A 17,625-nucleotide genomic window follows, 5' to 3' on the forward strand; every position below is an offset into this window, starting at 1 on the left:
CGTAAACCAACAGTCAAAACCAACCGTAAACCAACCCTCAAAACCAACCGTAAAAACCAGCCGTAAACCAACCGTAAACCAACCGTCAAAACCAGCCGTAAACCAACCGTAATCCAACCGTAAACCAACCATCAAAACCAACCGTAATCCAACCGTAAATCAACCGTCAAAACCAACTGTAAACCAACCGTCAAAACCAGCCGTAAACCAGCCGTAAACCAACCGTCAAAACCAGCCGTAAACCAGCCGTAAACCAAACGTAAACCAACCGTCAAAACCAACCGTAAACCAACCGTCAAAACCAGCCGTAATCCAACCGTAAACCAACCGTCAAAACCAGCCGTAAACCAACCGTCAAAACCAACCGTAAACCAACCCTCAAAACCAACCGTAAAAACCAGCCGTAAACCAACCGTAAACCAACCGTCAAAACCAGCCGTAAACCAACCGTAATCCAACCGTAAACCAACCATCAAAACCAACCGTAATCCAACCGTAAATCAACCGTCAAAACCAACCGTAAACCAACCCTCAAAACCAACCGTAAACCAACCCTCAAAACCAACCGTAAACCAACCCTCAAAACCAACCGTAAACCAACCCTCAAAACCAGCAGTAAACCAACCATAATCCAACCGTAAACCAACCGTCAAAACCAACCGTAATCCAACCATAAACCAACCGTCAAAACCAGCCGTAAACCAACCGTAATCCAACCGTAAACCAACCATCAAAACCAACCGTAATCCAACCGTAAATCAACCGTCAAAACCAACTGTAAACCAACCGTCAAAACCAGCCGTAAACCAGCCGTAAACCAACCGTCAAAACCAGCCGTAAACCAGCCGTAAACCAAACGTAAACCAACCGTCAAAACCAACCGTAAACCAACCGTCAAAACCAGCCGTAATCCAACCGTAAACCAACCGTCAAAACCAGCCGTAAACCAACCGTCAAAACCAACCGTAAACCAACCCTCAAAACCAACCGTAAAAACCAGCCGTAAACCAACCGTAAACCAACCGTCAAAACCAGCCGTAAACCAACCGTAATCCAACCGTAAACCAACCATCAAAACCAACCGTAATCCAACCGTAAATCAACCGTCAAAACCAACCGTAAACCAACCCTCAAAACCAACCGTAAACCAACCCTCAAAACCAACCGTAAAAAACAGCCGTAAACCAACCGTAAACCAACCGTCAAAACCAGCAGTAAACCAACCATAATCCAACCGTAAACCAACCGTCAAAACCAACCGTAATCCAACCATAAACCAACCGTCAAAACCAACCATAAACCAACCGTCAAAACCAACCGTAAACCAACCGAGGAGGAATCGTAAAAAGATTTCGTAGAAAGATTATATTGATTACAACAAACGTAACCGTCTTTGTAAACTCCTTAGCGGCCGAGTGCCGCGACCTCTTGGCCTGTGAAGGTCAGTGGAGTGTGAACCACGCTTTAGTAAACCAGCACTTGGTCAAGCACCGCTTTGAATCCTGCGTTCACACCGAGTCGCCCGAGAACAACAACGAACAAAATGAAGTTGGAGGAGGCGGGCCTACAACAACAGCCGCCGGTGTTCTGGTGAGAAACAAGTGAGCAAAGAGCCCCTGAAGAGGCTGAAGATGAAGAATCTGCAGCAGCACTGCTCTCCAGGTCTCTGGAAGGCTCCAGACATATGGTCCATTCTCTGAGCTACATCTGAGCTACAGTCCCCAGAGGGCAGAACAAGATAATTTATCCCCCAAAAAAACAGTCCGTGTCTATCTTCAGACACACACACACACACACACACACACACACACACACACACACACACACACACAGACGACATGAAAGAAAGAGCAGCGCCATCAAAAGCCGTGGTGAACGCCGTCGTGGCGGTTTGACCTGGAATTGGCGTGCGAGCTAAAAGTAGCAGCGGAGCGGAGCGGGACGTGAACCCGCGGCTCAGCGCGTCTGGATTTAGACGGAAATCTGAAGTCACACCAGACCGGAGGAGAAAAGGGGAGCGAGCGGTAAATTGGACGTCCGTAAATGGGGCGCTGCCAACGTGTGTGTGTGTGTGTGTGTGTGTGTGTGTGACTGGATAAATAGGATGCTGCCAACAGGAGCTTAATGCCCAGAAATCATCTGCAGCTACAGTAAAGTCTGCCAGGCGAAAAAAGAAAGAAAGAAAGAAAGAGAACCCCCCCCCCCCCCCCACACACACACACACACACACCTCCCACTCTCTGGGTAATTGTGTTCTGTCCATCAGGCTCAGAGTTAGATTAGCGACTCCACTCATTCAGCTCTCCTGCCATCTCAATAATGAATAACCACAGAGTCCACCTCCACTCTACCTGTGCTCTGTCTGTCTTCTGCCTCCTCCCCCCCAGCTCTCTCTCCTCCCTCCCCCCCCCCCTCACCCCCCCTCCCTCACCACCTTTGCGTCCCGATACGTTATCGGTTCCTCCTGCTCGTCGATGAGTAACCAGGACTGCGGGTGTATTGAAAAGGTTACCCGTATTACGGAGCGTCACTCCGTGGATCTTTCTTTGGACTACATTAACCATCAGACACCATCAGACGCCATCAGACACCATCAAACACCATCAGACGCTCCTTCAGGCGGCGAGATGTTAAATGCACATTGAAATGTCAGGGAACCAAATAATAACCGTCACTCAAAGCCCACTCCTGGTGGTTTACTAAATTAAATATCGAGACCTACCAGATTCATGATCTGTAGAGAGAGTCCACTCAGGAAGAGACGAAGCACAGCGGAGGAAGAAACGGAGCGTAACAGAAGAGAACCGCAGGAAGGGTGAAAGATCAACTATTAATCAACGAGTGAACGAGTTAATAGAGAGGGAGAGAGAGAGAGAGAGAGAGAGAGAGAGAGACCTGAGTTGTGGGTTAAAGTTCACTGTCACACCCAGATCAGATCCTTCACTTCACTTTACAGTCAGATCAACAATGAGACCAACTGGGGCAAGAAGATCTTAAAGAGACAGTACAGATGTTCAGTGTGAGGTTCTCCTCCACAGTCAGTGTTCTACTACAGTACATGAGTTCATAGAACCGGACAGGAGAACAAAGTGATGTTCTAGCCTCCTAAAAGAACGTCTCTCAGTATTCAGGATGTTCTCTGCTCCTCACCTCTCTGTCAGACACAGTGTGTTAAACCTTCACCTTCACATGGAGGAGTAGTGACAGTGAACTGACAGCTGGAGACACATTCCATGTGTCTGATGATTCTGATTGAACATGATTAATCATCTGTTGATCTCAACATGTTCTGCCGTAGATTTGACACGTTATTACCGTCAATTAGTTCATTAATCGTTAACGTTTACCAGACTTCAGAGCGGTTGAAATGATTTTTGGGACGGTGGATCTTTGTAGACCAGCTGCTCTAATCAAACGACTGAGTCTGACAGTACGGATCCTCAAAGTTCTATGTGCTCCTGGATCTATGTGCTCCTGGATCTTTGTGCTGATCCGACCCGTGAGTTCTTCGACCACGCGTGTGGAGAGCCTCACTGTTTGTCACGCCGAGAGGCCACGCCGCCACGGTGCAGCTGAAGCGTGAGGATTCTGAGCCTGGGGGAACCAGGAGCCTCTGTGACACTGATCCAAACAGCCATCACCCCCCCCTTCCCCTCCCCCCCCCCACACACACACACACACACACAACATCACATTAGCAGCGCTAGATTTCAGACAATCCCTCTTGAGGTTGAAGCAAGAAAACAACCCAACCGGTCCCTTCAACAGAGGTTACATCTGTAGCGCATCAACAACACTGCAGCGGGCCTGGAGGATCCACAGGAACCTGCACGGGCCCCCGAGCTGCTCCAGGTGGCTCCAGGTGGCTCCATGCCTCGCTGGTGACTGGCAGGAAGCTTCTGAGCAGAGAGCCTCATCAGGAGGAAGGTAAACACACACAGAACCACTTTCCCTCCCGCCGTCTGCTGCCAGAAATAGGATAACCCCGCAAGATGACAGCTTCACGCGCACGAGCAGATCGCAAATTAAAAAACACAAAAAGAAAACTTGCACACACACACGCACACGCACACATGCACACACACACACACACACACACACACACGGCGTAGCGCGCCTCGTCTTCTCTAACCTATTTCCAGACACGGGCTGTAGATATCAAAGCGCTGCTCTCTGTGGGGAATTCCTCCTTTCTCATGTTTTAAGGGGAAATAGATGAAAACGAATCTCGTTCTCCCTGTGTGTGTGTGTGTGTGTGTGTGTGTGTGTGTGTGTGTTTCCACCGCCTTGTTAATGTGCTAAAATGTAAATTGGTGGAGCTCGACAGTGTGTGTGTCTTTCTTCTTAGCTGACTGACAGACTGTGGATACGTCTGTATTAACAAACAGTGTGATTCCACCTCTCGTCTGTCTGATCTCCTCCACTACGTCGGTCTGGATCACACTCGTCTTCTCCGTCAGCACGCGGGGAAACACACCTGCTGAACTCCCGGCACTGAATTCAAATACAATTTAGCGATTTGTGCCGTTATTCAGCTCTGCTGCAGCCTTTCTGCCGTCAGAACGTCTTCACGCAGTTATTCCTCGTTCCTACGTCTCTGCGACACGTGGAGGTGGAGCAAGTAGTCCGACGCCAACCGGACCCTCCGACCGCGCTTCACCCTGACCCTTCACACCAGGCGGGCCTCTGGTTTCAAGTCTTCTTCACTACGGCGTGATGTTCACCGAGTCAATGACGGACCCATCCAGCCGCACAGAAAAAAGACAACACGGTGACGGTCCAAAACCAAGATGGTCGACGGCCAAAAAAGCCAAACTCGAGGCTTCAAAACATCCGTCCACAAACGTCCCCTTCTTACAGACAGTGTGTGCTTCAGACACAAACAAACAGCATCTTTATTCATCTTCACGGCGTCTTTCCTTCTTTAATTTGATGCATCAGCAGCGAGTGACTGAGAGTGAAGGAGCCGAGCTCAGCCTCTCAGCTCCACCACATATCGGACATTTAGGGGGTTTTGGGCCGTTTGCAGCCAGCGTAACCCCCCCCCCCCCCCCCCCCCCCCCCAGCTGGGCCTAGAGTGGAGGGATGGATCCGCTCCAAGAGGAGTGAGGAGGATACTGGTGCGTAAAAATAGAGCCGGAGCAGGAGACAGACTTAATTAGGGATGCAATCATCAATTATTCAAAACACTTAATCATGGTGTCGCACGATGCTGCTGCACGTAAACACACACACACACACACACACACACACACACACACACACACACACACACACACACACACACACACACACAGATAGATGGATGAAGAGGAAACAGAGAAGAGGAGTGATTTTCTACTGACACACACAGACACAATGAAGAACATGCAGACAGTGCAGACACACACATGTCATAATCCAGGAGCCAACGCAGATGTTTACACACACACACACACACACACACACACACACACACACACACACAAGTTTGTGAAATTGTAATGCTTCCATCATCTATACACACTGATCCTGTGCAGACTGAACAGACTGAAAACAGGTTAAGAAGGTGAAGATAGAAGTGTTAAAATGAACCACCACAAGAAGAAGACAGTGAAATATGGATATCTATAGATAACTATCTATATATAGATATCTATAGATATAGATATCTATATCTATATAGAGAGAGATATCAGGAGAGGAGTCACAGCATCCCAGACTCTCAACCATCAGCTCACTAACTCTGTATATTCATGTCTCAATCAGGAGGTTCTAGAGAGTCGAACAGACTCTGCTCTTGATGTACAGTAGAGACAGGCTGAGTAGAGAGGAGGGAGGAGGCAGTGACTAAGAGAAGCTAAGGAAGCTTTAGGCTAAACCTTCAACAACAGCAGCCCGAAAACTCCCTCCCTGGCGAGCCGCTGGCGTGCCCCGCCACAGCAGCTCGCCGCCAGCGACTCGCACCGAGACACACATCTGGAGAAGCCGACGGGGGGGAGGAGCAGCACCACCACCACCACCCCCGCGGCACAGCCTCCTGCCACTAGCGGCCATCAGTCAGTCACAGTTGTGCCTCCTGGTCGTGTGTCTAATCGCCCACGCACCCCGTCACAGTCGCATGCCCCTCCAGCTGAAAACACCGACAGCCAAACCCAATCAATCTCTACTGAGTGTCCGTGTTTAATAAGGCCGTGTTGTTTCTTATGGACTCTGACAACACACACACACACACACACACACACACACACACACACACAGCACCAGTGTGTGGCACAGTAAGCTGGATATTTAACGGTGAACTTTATATCCGTTTGTTGTTGTACTACTTGTGTCCATCAGTCTTTTTCTCACAAAGACAGAAACACACACACACACACACACACACACACACACACACACACACACACACACACACACACACACACACACAGTAAAGACTGCACCCTCTGATGTCATCGACAGACTGTGTGAATCACCACGGGATTGTCAGACTCAGGACACAATTTGCATAATTTTCACTTCTGAATTTCAAAACTCTTTGAACACTGCGCAAAACATTTCCAGCCACACACACACACAACACACCACACACACACACACACACACACAAACACACCGACACCCACACACACACACTGCATATGGAGTCTGTGAAAGTTCCTGGAGGTGAAACTTTCTGCCAGCTCTTGAAATAGACCCTTTTAGCACCCTATGGTCTATTGGACCGCTGGTGTGTCTGAACTCTCACAGAGTAGAGAGGCTATTGGCATTCACTGCCCTGTGGGGCTCCGAGTCAATACCAACCTCTTAAAACTCAGAGAGAGGCTGTGTGCTTCTGAGCCTGGGTGTGTGTGTGTGTGTGTGTGTGTGTGTGTGTGAAAGAGAGAGAGAGAGAGAGAGAGACAGAGAGACAGAGAGACAGAGACAGAGAGAGAGACAGAGACAGAGAGAGAGAGAAAGAGAGACAGAGACAGAGAGAGAGAGAAAGAGAGACAGAGAGAGAGAGAGAGGCAGAGACAGAGACAGAGACAGAGAGAGAGAGAAGCCTCTCTTCAACCACAGGAACTAGAGACCTTTTTGAGGAACTCATTGCGTTTCGACCGCAGGGTCCAGGGTCCAGGGACCAGGGTCCAGGGACCAGGGTCCAGGGTCCAGGGACCAGGGTCCAGGGTCCAGGGTCCAGGGACCAGGGTCCAGGGTCCAGGGACCAGGGTCCAGGGACCAGGGACCAGGGTCCAGGGACCAGGGACCAGGGTCCAGGGACCAGGGACCAGGGACCAGGGTCCAGGGACCAGGGACCAGGGTCCAGGGTCCAGGGACCAGGGACCAGGGTCCATAATGAAGTTCTGGGGGCGTTTCACCCCCCAAACAGTCGGGGAGGTGGTCCTCTACTTGCTGAGGGGTTGTGGTTTGCAGCGATGAATGTCACTGCTGTCACTACTCGTGCACCGCTCCATTCATAACACCATGAAGTACTCTGGTATTAATTTAGGAGCATTTCATCGTTGATGGATAACATTAAAGGTAAAGTGAGGCTTTTGCTGCAGAAGATGCACGAGGGAGCCGAGAGGTAGAAGAGAGAGACGTAACGTTATCTTCTGATTGTTCCAAAGCACAAATAAAGAACCACAGAATCAGCTCAGGAAGGAGACGGCCCACTGAGAGTCCGTTTCCTGTTTCACCTCTGCCCCGCCCCTTTAGGAGACCAACCCTCATTCCTGAGTCCAAACACATGAATCAGGAGAAAATGAACGCTGTTCGAGACCGTTCTCTGTCTCAGCGACACACTGACGTTGGCCAGAACGCCGTGGCTAAGACGTTTTCAGCAATGCTGAATATGACTGCTAGCTGTGGAGGTGGAACACACCATCTCACAGCTTCTAATGCGTCACCTTTGTTATAGAGCATCTTTGATAAACATCAAACACTCTGCAGATGATTTACTGAGACAGACGCTGTTAGTTCCATCTGACTCCTCTGCATTTCATGCATCACAATGAGCATTAGACACATTGTGAATGGACACACTGGAGATTGTGTGTCCACCAGGGGGCGACTCCTCTGGTTGTGTAGAAGTCTAGTCTAAAATGACTCTACTTCTCTCTTGATTTATTCCCTCAGTAAACATTGTAAACATGAGTTTATGGTCTCAATCTCTAGTTTACAGTCTTCTTCAATACAGCATGATGTTCATTTAGTACACTATGCTCCATTTAGAGTCAAACAGACCATAAAGAGGGGATGCTTTAGGGGGCGGGGCTACACGCTGATTGACAGGTCTCTACGTCACTCCTCCTCAGTCCAGATGTGATCACTTCCTGTTCACCTGCTCAAAACAGACGGCGGCGGCCAAAATGGCGAAACTCAAGGCTTCAAAACCAAAGTCCACAAACCCACAAAGTTCTTAAAAAGTAGTTCCGCGACAAAAATTTGAAGGAACCTCTTGGAGAGAGAGAAAAGAGAGAGAGAGAGACAGCGAGAGAGAGATGGAGAAAGAGAGAGAGAGATGGAGAAAGAGAGAGAAAGAGATAGAGGAGGGATGTCATTTTTCCATCTGTATCTAAGCAGACATCTGAATGACATCATTTGTTCCAGCCATGCATTTGTTGTAAATGCACTTCAGTGCATGTACACACACACACACACACACACACACACACACACACACACACACACACACACACACACAGACATGCTTTTGTGTGTGTGTGTGTGTGTGTGTGTGTGTGCGTGTGTGTGTTACAGGTAATGATGGTGTGCTAAAGCAGAGTCCCATCCCGTCAGGGCCCAGCCTCTCAGTGCCATCCATCATAGTGCAGCAGCTGCTAATGATACCAATACATACACCAGAGCAGAGAGGGCCGGGGGGGGGGGGGGGGGGGGGACAACGACAAAAAGGAGGACAGTGACAGAGGAAGAGAGAGAGAGAGAGAGAGAGAGAGAGAGAGAGAGAGAGAGAGAGTTGTGATAAAAGTGAAAGAGGCCGCTGGGATTAAAGAGAGACAAAGAACAACAAGAATGTCACTGTTATTACCGTACGGTAGGTTTTGTTATATAGAAATCCCTTCATGCCAATAAAGCTAATTTGAATTTGAGAGAGGAGGAGGAGGAAGAGGAGGAGGAGGAGGAGGAGGAGGAGGGGAAAGGGAGCTGGTAGAGAAGAGGCAACCAGCATGAAGAGGGAAGGAAATGTGCTGTCACAGGCTGAGGAGTGAAAGAGTGTGTGTGTGACTGGAATAGACAATCTGATGCTCCCAGTCCTCCTCCTCCTCCTCCTCCTCCTCCCCCAACACTGCCAACTTCTAAACACACAGCAGCTCAGTGTGTGTGGTTTGATATTAAAGGCCAGAGATGCTGCTTGTTCGACACGACCTCTGAGCTGGAAGTCTTCTCCAGACGTGTTGACGTCTGTGAGACGGATTACAGATCACATTCAGACGGAGACATCGAGGACAAGTATTCACACAAAACCACGGCGTCGGTGATGGACATTCCTCCAGGTCTCGCTGACATTAGGAGGTAAGACACGCGAGACATCTGGTCTCATGAAATGTCATGTTCACTTCCTGCAACAGCAAGAATTACTGAAGAGCGGGAGCATTGATGTAACAGAGCTGTAACCGCTCACAGATCAAAACACAACAGCAGCTATTAAAAATGCATTTCATGCTGCAACTGTGAGGAATCCCAAGCAAAAGACAAAACCATTAGACCGCCTTACATCTAGAATATCTTTAGTTTAATTCACTAATTAAAAATCACTAAAGGAGAGAGTCAACCAGCTGCCCAAAACAGAAGCTAATATCACCAAATAAAAGCTCAGACGCTTAACAATTAAGATTCACTGACACCTGATGAGAGACAGAGAGACAGAGAGACAGAGAGAGAGAGACAGAGACAGAGAGAGACAGTGAGAGAGACAGAGAGACAGAGACAGAGACAGAGAGAGACAGAGAGACAGAGAGAGAGAGATGGAGAGACAGAGAGAGACAGAGACAGAGAGAGACAGTGAGAGAGAGAGAGATGGAGAGACAGAGACAGAGAGTGAGAGAGCGAGAGAGAGAGAGAGAGACCAGACGAAGGGTGGAGCACTCCTCTCTTCTCTCGTCTCATCTTATTCCCAAGACACATCTTCCTCTTCACTCCCCTGGAGGAAGATGAAGGCCAGCAGGGCCGTGAAATTAGCCTATCAGATGCCTCCGCCAGCTAAAGGAGAACTCTGAATATGCTAATAGACGGGAGATTAAGATATGTAGCTGGGGGGGGGGGGCGCACACACACACACCACACACACACACACACACACACACACAGACTAAAACCTTTTATTCTATGATCATAGAGGACACATTTATAATCTACTGGAGAACAGAGAATGTGACGTGTCTTTGATGAGGGCAGGTAATGAAGAGGATTACTTCTCATGTGAGGATGAACAAAAAGATTACAAAAGATGCAGATGTGTGTGTGTGTGTGTGTGTGTGTGTGTGTGTGATACACAGAGAATGTAGAGACTCACTAGATCACACTAGTGTGCTTCAGGCAGAGGACACAGGTGAGGAAATCCCTCGTTCTCTCCCTCCTCCCTCCCTCTTTCCTCCTCACTCCTTACTCCCTCGTTACACAAACAGGTGCAGCCCCCCCCCCCCCACCACTTTCCTCCATCTCCCTTTAACAATCTAGCCGTGAAAAATGCCCTTCCTCCCCTCTCCTTTTGTCTCCTCCGCTCCGTCCGGCGGCTCATCCTTCTTCATCCCGCCTCCCTCCCAGGGGCTTCGCCATCTGTCCGCTAACAGGTGTGTGTGTGTGACTGATGGGTTTGTTACCTGTAGCGCTGCATGGAGGGAGATCTGCCTCCTGACCCACTAGCTACCGCTCTGCTCTCCTTACACTTTAGTTTGCGCCTCCCTTCCCTCCTCGTCGGCGACAGGAGAGGAGAGGAGAGGAGCGGTGCGGTGAGTCGGCGGCAAGCTGTCGCGTATTTGTCCGTGTGTTTGGAGCTTTTACCAGCCGCGCTGTGTTCACCGTGGCGGAGTTTGGGTAATTAGTCCCACCAGTCTACGAGTGTGTGTGTGTGCACGTGTGAGACTATATAGGCGTGTGTGTGTGTGTGTGTGTGTGTGTGTGTGTGTGTGTGTGTGGTCCGCCGGCTCATCTCATTAGTCTCACAGGTGAGTGATTAAACGCTCCGCAACACCTGGAAGTGTTCCTCCTCTCCTCCATCCCTCCCATCTCTGCTGCTGTCTTAATTTACAGCGATACCTCTGAGGACTCCCCTGGCCCAGTCATAACACACTCTGCAGGATGGCTGCACACACACACACACACACACACACACACACACACACACACACACACACACACACACACACACACCATCACTTACAGCCACACCTCGCTCCAGACGTGGAGTCTGGAACATCGCTGGGTTCATCTATCTATTAAAGTAATGGCTTTTGGGCTTTCAAACACAAGTCTCCATTATGTAAATGACTCATATACTGTATGTATAGAATGTGTGTGTGTGTGTGTGTGTGTGTGTGTGTGTGGTCAGAGCCCTCAGACCCCTTCACATCATAAGACCTGGTCTCCGTTGTCTTCCTCGTCACACCTCTGAAGGAGTTTAAAGTTCTTGTGAAGCTTTAATCGGTGCCTCTGGTTCTCAGTACTCTGGTTCTCAGTATAAAGTCCTCAAATGAATGTTCTCATCAGTTTCATCATTCATTAGACAGAATGAAGAACGCTGCCTGTTTATTTATCTGTTTTATTCATTCCAGCAGAGTTGTTGTTCTTCCTGAAGTGTTTAGCTTCTCATAAGCTGCACACTTCAGGAGACTATTGTCTTATTTCAGCTGGTGGGTCGGTCGACTCTCCAGATGTTGGTACACAATGTCCCCTTCACCCTCGTCTCATGTCTCATCCACAGCAGTCCTCTGGTTCAACGTTTAAAACTGAAGACAGGCTGGAGGACATACACACATGTTGAAGAGAAACATGGCCTGGAGAGCTCCTCCAAACATGAGACCAACATGTAGAAGTGACAGAGCATTCCACATGGTGAAGTGACAAATACACTAGAAACACAGGAGGGGGAAGGGAGGAGACAGGGAGGAGGGAGGAGGAGGAGACAGGGAGGAGGGAGGAGGAGGAGGGAGAGAGAAGGAGAGGAGGAGGAGAGGAGGAGGAGGGAGGAAGGAGGAGGGAGGAGGAAGGGAGAGGAGGGAAGGAGGAAGGAGGGGAGAGGAAGGAGGAGGAGGGAGGAGGCAGGAGGGAGGAGGAAGGAGGGAGAGGAAGGAGGAGGAAGAGGAGGAGGGAGAAGGAAGTAGGAGGAGGAGGAGAAGGAGGAGGAGGAGGAAGGAGGGAGAAGGAAGGAGGAGTAGGAGGGAGGAGGAGGAAGGAGTCCTCTGCGTGAGCAGCGATAGCGGCCATGTTGTACGTTGTGAGTTAAATGAAATGACTCTACGACCTTCTTGACTCACAGAATGATCTTTTAAGTTGTCAATCATCAGACGTGTAATATGTGTAACTCATGGGCACACTTCATGTCCGTCTGTTGCCTCTCTAGATCTGCCTCTCTGTAGTCCCAAGCTAGGAGACCAAATGTAGAGAAAACCACAGAAGAAGACGAAGCCCCGCCCCGTCATTTAATAAAACAGCCACAGCGGTCCCACGGCCGCGGTGACATCATGACAGCGCGCGTGTCCCTGAGGGCCGGGCTGTGATGGATGTCGGCGGCGTTAGCTGATAAATTGCGGAGGTCAATCCGCTCCGGTGAAGAGGTCCAGGCCGGCGGAAGGCCACCTGACAGACAGACAACGTGCCGAGGCGTCAGATAGTCCCTGCAGCACACATGTCCATCCTCTCCTTCAGGCCTCCGTTTGTCAGAGCGGGGATCATTAAGTCGTTCTCTCAAGGGAGCGGCGGTCTGAGGCGGCGTGGGGGGGGGGGGGATCACGGTAAGAACTCATTTGAGGGGCGATTTGCAGCAAAGGCCAAGGTAAGAGTCTGTTTTCTCCAGGCAAGCGGAGAGTCTCCAGAGAGAGACGGAGGACTCATCGCCAGCTCTGAAAGCCATTAGACAGAACGCATGAGGGCACATGCTGCCGCCAGGTGAGGAGCAGACTAATAACAGCAGAGGCCGCCGAGGCACAAGCATTTCCCACCTCACTTCCTGCTGCTCCTTTCCTCCCTCCTCCCTCTCCATGAGCTCCTTTACTCACTGCGCTACGCAGACTGAAGGACAGAACGTTTGATCGTCCCGCCGCGGTTTGACATTATTCCAGCCACGCCCGCGTCACGCCACTTCTTTTTTTTTTTGAGAATCGGGATGTCCTTCAAGACGGAGCGCTGGGATGATTTTCCCCGGGTCACAAGCGGGAGGATTCCGAGGAGCGAGGAGGAGAGGGAGGCCTGGTCTGCCTGCTCACACATCCACAACGCCACATGGGACAATATGGGAGGGGAAGATAAATGAAGCTCTCTTTAGAAGTATCGCTTCTAAAGCTGCGGAGCGCAGATATACTGTAGCGTGTCTGCACACACACACACACACACACACACACACACACACACACACACGGTGGGTCCCCTCGTGCTAGTCACATTATCAGGTTCAAAATAAGCCCCCGCCGAACAGTTCTGTCAGCTCCAGGCCTGGCTATTATGGGTGTGTGTGTGTGTGTGTGTGTGTGTGTGTGTGTGTGTGTGTGTGTGTGAGTGTGTGGGTGTGTGTGTGTGTGTGTGGGTGTGTGTGTGATTGAAACCATCAAATCAGTTCACAGTCATTTAATCTGCCAGCTCTTAGATCTCACCCATTCCATTAATCCACACACACACACACACACACACACACACACACACACACAGTGAGCATGAATGGGTGGTCTCATTCCCAAATATTACTTATCGTACTCATCAGCCCTCACACTGGAGATGAGTCGCTATCTGAAAGCATATCCAGCTAATTGAAGGCTGCCTATCTTAATGCTCCGATATAGGATGGAGTGTGTGTGTGTGTGTGTGAGTGTGTGAAAGAGAGAGAGAGAGAGAGAGAGAGAGAGGTCATGGCCTAAGGGTAAGGGGGCCATCAAAAGCACTTTTATAATGAAAAAAATAATTTCCTCATCCGTTATATGTCCTGGTCATTATTTGACTGTGTGTGTGTGTGTGTGTGTGTGTGTGTGTGTGTGTGTGTCCAGCAGAGTGTGTCAGTCTGGTAAGATGCTCAGTGGAACTCGATCAAGGAGCACAAATGACCTGAGAGCAGCTGATTGAATCCTCCATTCGTCCTTAAAGACCCCGACCACACACACACACACACACACACACACACACACACACACACACACACACACACACACACACACACACACACACACAGAAACATGAAGTGTGCTTATTACTTCAGCTAGCATCTACCAATGTTCACTCACTAATGTCACAACATCCATCAATCTGCGTCTACATTCTAAACCCGCCCACTTTTTAGCGGTCCAATCAAAAGCGAAGGATGTGATTTGAATCCCTCTTGTGACATTCATAGAGAACATAAAGAGGCTCTGACGAATGCCAGCTCTCTGGGATCGGCTCCTACCGAGTCCGAGTGTTCTGACTGGGAGCGGCGGGTCACGTGTCTGAGATGAGGAAGAACATCCACACTGATGTATTTTGACAGCGTGTTGACCGCTTTATGAAAGGACAGATGAGCAGATCCTGCAGGAAAGGTCAAGTCCAAATGTTCCTCTTCTGTTTTCAATATTAAACTCAATCAGGCTGCTGTGTGTTTGACCTTCACACCTGTAGAAAGGGTTGTTCTCAGGCCCGTAACGCAGAGAGAGTTACTTTTAAAGAGCTGTTTCTGTTTTTATGGACGCTCTACACAAAACAATCGATTCACCGTTAGAGGAACTTTTCATGCAGAAACCTCTGAAAATGCCGTTTTCTGCTGTTTTCTTTCAGACTGAAGAGAACCGTTTGACATTTTAAGACTTTGACAAACTGGGACGAACATGACTTCACTATTGTCGGACATTTTGCAGACTTTAATACACTTTTAATGATCTTACAGTGTGGCTAATTCAAACCACTTCTGGATATCATTTCCAGAACAGCTACTGCATCGTGACAGGAAACTCAACCTCCAGTCCAACGCACCAAAGTTCTATAAATCCAAAGTTCAGGCACAGCAGCTTCTTCACGAGATCAGAGAGAGACTAGCAGTGAGCCGTAGACGCCCACCTATCCTCCACTAGTGGACCACACCCGGACAGAAACCAGCAGTAAATATGAAACCACTGAGCAGAGAGAGGGTGAGGAATGAATTCATGTTTCTGCTGGATCAGTAGACGACCGTTTGAGAAGGTGAAGAGCTGAAGCACGATCAAAGCTCCTCAGCGTCCATCCACCAGTAGAAGAGGAACATTAATGCAGCGTTAAGCTCCTCAAGGCTGGCGTGAAATAAACGGTGCAGCCGTGTTTTACGTTCTGTAAATACTTGTCTAATGAACACGACCTGACTGCTGCTGAAGCTCCACGTCTACAGCACGAAGCCCCGCCCACTATCTCTGATGAGCTGTGAGGACCCATTCACTTATGATCTGTATTCATAATGTGTGTGTGTGTGTGTGTGTGTGTGTGTGTGAACAACATTTAGGAGTGGGGGAAATAAAAAGTAAAGAAAGCAGAGGGATGTAAAGCGCTGTGGGTCATTAATGTTGACTGATAACAACATGATATAGAGATGTATGTAAACGGCAGCAAACAGAGAGCTGCAGTGATGAAGAGGACACTAAGCGAACCGATACCGATTCTTTCTCAGTCCACTAATCGGGTGACAATTCCTCAAAATCGTTGCCAACGGCACCTGATTTTGATTTCCATAAAAAGTGAAGAAGTGTCAGAGAACCCACACTTCTTCATCCTGTTACTGCTGCTGATCCTCTCCACTGGAGCACAATGGAGCCACACGCTCATTTCTACTCATTTAGAACCGGCTAGAACCGGGTTTATGTCCCACTTCAGGTACAGTCCAGCCATGACGATGTGAAGGAGTGAAATACAGTATATGAGAAGCGTAAGAAATGATTAAGATTTGGTGACAATTTGACAATCATTGCTGACATTATAATCTCTCTAGTGAGAGATTAAAACGCATTAGAGCCTGTTTGTCTCTCTCTTTCTGTCTCTCTCTGTCTCTCTCTCTGTCTGTCTGTCTGTGTCTCTCTCTTTCATTCTCTCTCTCTCTATCTTTCTCTGTCTGTCTCTCTCTCTCTCTCTCTCTGTCTCTCTTTCTCTCTCTGTCTGTCTCTCTCTCTGTTTGTCTCTCTCTTTCATTCTCTCTCTCTCTCTTTCTGTCTGTCTATGTCTCTCTCTCTCTCTCTTTCATTCTCTCTCTCTCTCTCTTTCTGTCTGTCTATGTCTCTCTCTGTCTCTCTCTTTCATTCTCTCTCTCTCTCTCTCTCTCTCTCTCTCTCTCTCTCTCTGTCTCGGTCTCTCTCTTTCATTCTCTCTCTCTCTCTTTCAGAGCGGCCATCGTTCTATCTACAGTGAGAGCGTTGTCTCTCTCTCTCTTTCTCCTCTGTTTCTCTGTAATAAGTCGGTTTTCTTGCGTATGTGTTTTGTTTCTATGATTCAGCTTCATCTCTCTGTGCTCCACCTGAAACGTTCCATCTCAGGTTTGAGCACAGAGAGCTGAAGCTGAAGCCTCAGAGGTTTTTAATGCTGCATGAAGGAACAAATCCAATTTTGATCATTTTTTTTTTTTATCTTTCTACCTTAATTGAAACTTAACTTGGTTTATGGGTAGAGCCGGTTTCATGACCCATGAAAACACATAAAAACTCACATCTGCGATCACAGAAGTGCTCGGGTGAAACAACTCAAGTGTGGAGAGTCGAAGCGCACGACTTCGTAGACGGCGTCCGGTCGGCGAGGGACGGCTGAACAGCGGCAGGGAGGCAGGGAGGGGTGGTTTCCCGGCCCAGGGACGGCTCCTCCGTCCTGGACTCAGACCCCCCCTCACTCCCTCCCTGCTTCATCTGCTTCACGTCTGGCACACAGCGCCGCCCTGCCATCGCCTGAGAAGAACTGAAACAGGTCACCAGCAGCACCGTGTCTTCAACCGCCGAAGACAGACCAGAGAGGACCGCTGCTGTAGCTAATGAAGGAGACGTGGCTAATCTTTACAAACGGAGAGAGACAAAGGGGACGATCCTGGGACGGTTTAAAAATTCATTAGTGAGAATAGTACAGATGGAGAGAACAGCAACAGAGACAAAGAGAGGAAGAAGAAGAGGGGGAGAGGTATAAAGAGGAAGTCCTCGGAGGAGGACGTGCTTCCAGTCCCGTCTCCGTCTATCTGGTCCTCTGACTCACAGAGAGCGGTGAAGTCCAGGGGGAGCAGCTCACAGACCTGAGACCCTACAGACCACCGTACAGCGTTCACCAGCTATTGTCGTCTTTCAGTGAGGAAAGAGTAGGCCTCTCCTCTCCTCTCCTCTCCTCTCCTCTCCTCTCCTCTCCTCTGTTCACGGCCGGATGAAAGGCGGAGAACACAAATTAAAATGTAGTTCATGATGCTTTGTTTGCCCCCCAAATGTCATGGGGAGGGGGGGGGTCTTGACTTCTGGGGAAATGAGAATGTAA

The 17,625-nt window shown here is 49.2% G+C and overlaps 1 long non-coding RNA gene across 2 annotated transcripts in view; it reads right to left on the reverse strand.

Moving 5' to 3' along the window:
- The window catches only part of LOC137874329 (uncharacterized), a 42,088-nt gene that overhangs the window by 20,018 nt on the left and 4,445 nt on the right, over nt 1-17,625 (reverse strand). The window contains exon 1 of one of the 2 annotated variants that reach the window (XR_011103289.1): nt 2,723-2,866. The exons of the other annotated variant lie outside the window; for it this stretch is intronic. This is a non-coding gene — a long non-coding RNA (uncharacterized lncRNA). Of the gene's footprint in view, nt 1-2,722; nt 2,867-17,625 lie in introns of those variants that run through there. 2 annotated transcript variants of the gene reach the window in all.

This window comes from Cebidichthys violaceus, unplaced genomic scaffold (assembly GCF_023349555.1).
Source record: "Cebidichthys violaceus isolate CVI_PGR_0920_01 unplaced genomic scaffold, fCebVio1.0.p SCAF_188, whole genome shotgun sequence".
NCBI classification, from domain to species: Eukaryota; Metazoa; Chordata; class Actinopteri; order Perciformes; family Stichaeidae; genus Cebidichthys; species Cebidichthys violaceus.